Source organism: Notamacropus eugenii, chromosome 6 (genome assembly GCF_028372415.1).
Source record: "Notamacropus eugenii isolate mMacEug1 chromosome 6, mMacEug1.pri_v2, whole genome shotgun sequence".
Classification (NCBI taxonomy): Eukaryota; Metazoa; Chordata; class Mammalia; order Diprotodontia; family Macropodidae; genus Notamacropus; species Notamacropus eugenii.
Window position 1 is genome coordinate 353,831,145 of NC_092877.1, and position 6,978 is coordinate 353,838,122.

Consider the following 6,978-nt stretch of genomic DNA (forward strand, 5'->3'; position numbering starts at 1 on the left):
GTGCTCCATAAGAGATAGTGAGTTGGTGCCTGTTTTCTGTAATCATAGGATTTCCTAAAAGGACTCAAATATTTCCCTCCAACTATGGTAGACAGAGGCGTCTGCACATTTCCCCCTGTGGAATGACATTCTCAAATTTTTCTTTTTTGGCTGCTTGTTAATTGCAAAACAGCCTCTCACTGAATTATCTAAGGACTGTGACTTTGTGTAGAAAGCCCTGAATATTTATTAGGATTCAAATTCAGCCTGTCATGCTTACCAGCTGTGTGACCCTAGGCAATTAATCCTATTTGCCTCAGTTTCCTTATGTGTCAAATGAGCTGGAAAAGGAAATGGCAAACCACTCCAGTGTCTTTGTCAAGAAAACCCTAAATAGGGTCATGGACATGATTAATTGACTAAATAACAACTACAGAAACCCTATCCCTCTCTTACCTTCCCTATTCTTGTAAAGGGCACCAACATCCTCCCAGTCCCCCAGGTTTACAGCCTAGGAGTCATCCTGGTCCTCTCGCTGTCTTTCACCCCCATATCCAAGCTATTGCCAAGGGCTATCAATTTTACCTTTGCCACATCTCTTAACTATGCTCCCTTGTCTCCTCTAACCCTGCCCTCAGGTGCAAGCTCTCATCACCACACACCTGGACTATTGCAATAGCTGCTGGTGGGTCAGCCTGCCTCACATCTCTCCCCACTCCAATCCATACTCTGTTTAGCCACTAACATGATTTTCCTAAAGCTCAGATCCGATCATGTCACCACCCTACTCAATGAACCCCAGTGTCTTTCTGTCACCTCCAGGACCAAATACAAAATGTTCTCTTTGGCATTCCAAGCCCTTCATAACCTAGCCCTCTTCTACCTTTCCAGTCTCTTATATCTTACTTTTCACCACAAACTGGACCCTCTTGAGTGGGACAGGTTTAGTGAAGACTTCTCAGATTGTAGTTCTTCTCCCAGGGGTGAGGTAAGACTGAGAGGCTCAAGGTTACTATATTTTTAGAACAGAATAATTCCATATAAGGATATAAAACTGTGTAGTACATTAGGGTCTCAATGATTGGATAAAGTTTACCTAATTCTTCAATGTCTTCATTTCAAGAGGGATTGGTTAGATTTCGTGTCTAGAATGTAAGATCATATTCTCAGCTAATGAGAATAATGGTCAGTGGGGGAGGGGGAAGGACTTGTGTTAGGGTCTATATAAATCACTGCCTTTTCTTTGTCTTCGGCTTTCCTACTCCTACAGGTTAGCCCCACTTCTCGAGAATCGAATAAATCACTTTTCTGTCATCACTCTGAGAGGCCTCTGAGTAATTGATTTATGTAGGGACCTGAGCCATCCCACACACTCTGACACTGGCCTCCTGGCTGTTTCAATAACAAGACCTTCCATCTTTCAACTCTAGACATTCCCTCTGACTGTCCCCCAGGCATGGAATTCTCTTCCTCCTCCACTCTGATTTCTGATCTCCTTGGCTTCCTTTAAGCCCCAACTAAAATCCCAACTTCTACCGGAAACCTTCCCCAAACCTTCTTAGTTTCAGTGTTTTCCCTTGTTAATTATTTCCTATTTATCCTGTCTATAGCTTGTTTTGTATATATTCGTTTGTGTAATGTCTCTCCCATTAGATTATAAGCTTCTTGACGGCAAGGACAATCTTTTTCCTCCTTTTATTTCCCTAGTACTTAGTACAATGCCTGGCACTTAGTAAGTACTTAATAAATATTTATTGATTTACTGATCGGAAGCAACTGAGCATGTGTTTTGTCCCTTTGTGAAGTTCATGCATGCTATGGCTGCTCCTGGTAGGTCCCTTGCTCCCCATAAATGGGAGGGGGGTGGGTATGCTGTATATGTCTGTCCCTTACCATTCCTCCCATATCATTACTATCATCAGTGATCATCACCATTCCAATATATTTGCTTTCTAATAACTTAGTTTTAACTTGGTGAAATACTTGCACTTCATTTAAGATTTTGTTAGGATTTGCTAAACCACAGCTATTCTCAACTCTTTCTCTCCCTCCTCCTCCTCCTCCTCCTCTTCCTCCTCCTCCCTTTCTCTTTTATTTTTTGCCGCAGGACCAGCAGTTTGGAGCTTCGCAGCATTGATACTATAGGGTGATGGCCCCCAGCAGCCCTTTGTTTCTCAGGGGTTGTGGCCTCCTGGCTGTTTCTCACAGTCAGGGCAAGTTTCCAAAGCTTTGAGCCAAGGTTTCCATGGCACTGGAAAGAGGGAGGGGGAACCAGAGTGTTGGGCAGGTTTTGTTGCAAGCCTGTGCAATGTCCTTGGGTCTGTTGATGTAGCTGCTGGTTCTGTGGGAAGATGGAGAGAGGGTGCTATGTAAGGTCAGGGACAGTAACAGTTTATAGTGTTTGTTGTTGTTGTTCAACCCATTTTTGGCTTCTGGGTATCTTAGAACATGGAGACAGTTGGAGCTGTTTTTATCTGTGGTGCATAACTTCTGTTCTAGAGAGATTTGAAAGGTCCTTGGGATCAAAGAACATGTCTAGCCCTCCCTTTTGTTCCTAACATGACTCAGACGTTGGTCTCAGTTTTTACACAAGCTGGAACCTTATGAAATTTGACTCCTGGCCATCTTACCCACCTACCTCCCATTTCTATTTTTTGCCTGTCCAATCCTACACCTGATCTACCTTATCCCAGAAGCATCCCCTATCACCCATCCATCTGTCCCAGAGTCTCCAATAGTGTCTTGGAGCTGGGATGACCTGGCAAGTGGTAAGGACTGAGGAAGGCAGTACCTGCTTCCCTTGCAGAGGGCTGGAGACCATGATTTATTTCCCATGGTACTGGATCTCTGGAGATATTGAAGAAACATTATTATACCTGGTAGTAGGTTCCATTATATCCATATCTATATCTATCTATACAATACTCCCTATATATAATAATGTGGTTGTGGTTGTTTGTCCTACATTTTCAAAGAAAAGCAGTGACATCATGGGATGATGTCTTCATTGATCCATGAATTGGACTGAAGTGAGGCAGAGTTGCACAAAGTCATCAGACTCACTCTCTCTTCCTGAGTCATCCAAATCCAGTGGCAGGACAAAAGTCAAGATGATTAGTGATGGACCAAGATGCTGCGGATGACCTTGGCATCTTTGATGTCTGACCAAGCTAGCTCTCAGCCCTCTACAGTGCCTGCTTCAGCTAACTTCATGGCCATTGGGAAAAATTGTCTTCATCTGCCCGTTCTGCCAGGGGAAGTCTTCACATGCTTGGGGTAGACATCCCCTACCTCACTGACTGGTTTGAGGCTTGTCAGTTACCCTCAACCTGGTTTAGCCTGTCTGCTGAGACTGGTTTGCCTGGGTGTGGCTGCTACATATACTATAGCTTCTTGAACCCACAGGTGACAGTTGAGTGAATCAGGTAGACACCAAAGGTGAATGAGCAGCCCCAAAAAGACTTTGGTAGCCCTCAAACCTAAGGTGCTAATCCATCTTGAGCACCCCATATACCCCGTAATAATATATTCTAACAATAATAATATCTTCTATAATACTTCTTGGACAGGATTGGACTCCAACTACAACACCTAGCTATTAATAGGCTTTTGCAGGGAGTATGACAATCTAACCATGTATATAACATTGTTTTTGTGGGCAAAAGTATAATGCTCATGTGGTGCAGTAGGAAAAGCATGATAGGAAAATAATGCCAGAACAAAGAAAATCATTGAAGCCTTTTATTTTATCTTTTTAAGTTATTTTATTTGTTTTCAGTGTTCTACAATCACTTCCATGTATCTTAGTTTTTTTCTCCTCCCTCCCCACTCCCTCCCTGAGATGGCATACAATTTTATAAAGGTTCTACGCATAAATTTCTATTAAATACATTTTCACCTTAGTCATGTTGCATAGAAGAATTAAAATGAATGGGAGAAACCATAAAACAAAACAAAACATAATACAAAAGAAAATAGTCTGCTTCATTCTGCAATCCAATTCCATAGTTCTTTCTCTGGATGTGAAAGGCATTTTGCCTCAAGAATTTATTGGGAATTTTTTAGGTCCTTGCATTGCTATGAAGGACTAAGTCTACCAGAAACATTCCTCACACGCTATGGTTGTTGCTGTGTACAAAGTTCTCCTGGTTCTGCTCCTTTCACTCAGCATCAGTTCATTAGGTCCCTTCCAGGCTTCTCTGAAGTCTTTCTCTTCATCATTTCATATAGCACAATAGTATTCCATTACATTCATATACCACAACTTGTTCAGCCATTCCGCAATTGATGGGCATCCCCTTGATTTCCAGTTTTTAGCCACCACAAAGGGAGCTGTTATAAATATTTTTGTACATGTGGGACCCTTTCCCATTTTTATGATCTCTTTGGGATACAGTCCTAGAAGGGATATCTGAAGCCTTTTTTAAAAAATGAAAAGAAGAGAACAGAAGCAAGTTAAGAAAGAAGCACAATTAGTAATTTCAAAAGTAATATGTGGAATTTATCACATATTTTAAAAAACAAAAAAGTAAGTAGTATGATTTCAGATACAGTCTTCTGTGTTCTCTCTACACAGAAATGTTCATTATTTTGGTGCTTAAAAATTCAGAACAAAAAATGAAACTTAATTTAAAGAAAAGGAAAAAGTACGTTAAATCTGGAGCAAGAGGAACCATGGTCATTTCTGATTCTGCCATTACTACCCACTCCCCATGCCCCTTATCTTCCCTGGGCTGCAAAATAAGAGTATTGATCTAGATGACCCTTTCATCCTCCCTAGCCCTAAATCTAGGACCTTGTAAATAGGGTTACATGGCGCCTTTGGGGACATTGTTTAGTTTAAGCTGGGATGGTGCCTAGTGATTAAAGCCTCACTAAACACCAGCTTGGGGCCCAGCGACATATTCCTGAATGACAGGTTGCTTTAACATCATTTGGGAGCTGTTAGCTTGCACAGAGCTGCTTTCTCCTGGCTCTCTTGCTTCTAACATGTGGGTTCTAAGTTTCTTTGGTAAGGTCATCCTCATGCCCCACTCAACCCCCACCAAATGTGGGTGCTCCCTCTCAGTTTCTGTGCTGGGTCTTCTTTTTTTAATCTACTCTCTCCTTTGGTGAGCTTGTCTGCTTTCATGGATTCAGATATCATCTTTATGCATAGGATTCCCAAATCTACAAATCTTTAGCCTCTCCTAAATTCCAGTCTTTTCTGGTTTCCCTGACTTCCTTCAAATCGAAGCTAAAATCTCATCTTCTGCAGGAAGCTTTTTCTGGCACACACCCCCCCCCTTAATTCTGGTGCTTTTGCTCTACTAATTATTTTCAATTTATCCTGTATATAGCGAGTTTGTACATAGGTGTTTGTCTCTTGACTCCCCCATTAGACTTTGAGCTCCTTTCTTGAGAGCAAGGACTGTCTTTTGCCTTTCTTTGTAACCCAGCACACTGCTTGGCACATATTATAGGTACTTATCAATTTTTATTGACTGCCTATCACCAATTGCCTGCTAGACATTCCCATCGGGATGTACCACAGGCACCTCAAATTCAACATGGCCCAAACAGAACTCATTTTTCTTCTCCCTTCCCCTCCCACTCCCCCATCCTCCCAAAAACCTTTCTTATTTCACCACCAACCTTTGTGTGACTGGAAGAATGACAGTATCATTAATAGGAAGAAGTGTTGAGGAACAGTGCGGCTAGAAGAAAATCTAAATTGTGTTTTCAACATGTTGAGTTTGAGATGCCTATAAGAAATTCTGATAGAGATGTCTAGCAGACCATTGGTAATATAAATTAAGGTTGGCTAAATCAATTTGGAAAGTATCTGCCTAGAGATGATCATTGAACCTAAAGAAACAGATGAGATCATCAAAGGAGAGAACAGGAGAGAAGAGGGCACAGAGTAGAGCACTTAGTCTGTGGGAGAAGACTGATCATCCTTCAAAGAAGACTGAGAATGAGCCATTACAGATGAGAACCAAGAGAAAGAAACATTACATTAGTCAAAAGGTGCAAGATGGTATTTTAACAGTCTACATTTCAAGCTTGAAATGTTCACACTCACAAGGTTCTCAGTCTCAGAACCTTTTCATATTCAATCTGTTGTAAAGGTTGGTTGATCTTTCATCCTCCATATCTCTTACATCTGCCCTCCTCTCTCCACTTCCAAAGCTTCTGCCCCAGTCAGTCTCTTATCACCTTATTCCTAGTCTATTATAATAGTATCTTCCTTAGTTTTCCTGCCTCCAATCTCTCCCCTCTCCAATCCATTCATTGACATTCCTAAAACACAGACCTGACCATATCTGGCCTTCTCCACCCACCCCCATCCTCCACATACACTCAAAACTCTATGACTGTGATAAAGTGCAGAGTCCTCCACCTGGTACAACTCCCTTCACAATCTGGTTCTCGCCTAATTTTCCAGTCTCGGGGGTGGAGCCAAGATGGTGAAGTAGAAAGATACACAAAGGCAGGCTTTCCCTGCACAGCCCATAAAATACCTGTAGAGAGGGATTCTCAACAAATTTTTGAGCAGCAGAAGTGGAGAACAACAGAGTAGAGATTTCCAGCCCAGGGTGACCTGAAAGGCCCACGGGAAAGTCTGTTGCACTGGACACTGAGCAGAGCCCAGCCTTGGCTGCATGTCTCTGGGAGGAGGACATGTCAGGAGTGAAATCTCCAGTTGCAGTAGCAGCGTTCACAGATCCCTCAACCCACAGGTGCCAAAGGTCAGTGGGGGGGGGGGGGGTTTCAGCTGGCCAGGAAGGGAGAAGGGCCTTCCCATAGCTCTGGCCTTAGGGAGCTGCAGCAGAGGCCACATCAGGCAGGCAGCATCAGTTCTCACAGCAGCCCCTACAGCAGCCCACATCCATTGTTGGATCATAAAAACCCCTGGGGGCACTGAGGAGCTGAATATTACCTCAGCCCTGTGTAGAGGCCCTGAGGGAGCTGGTCTTTGTCTCACACTGAATGGCAGCTCTGCCCATCCAGCTTATC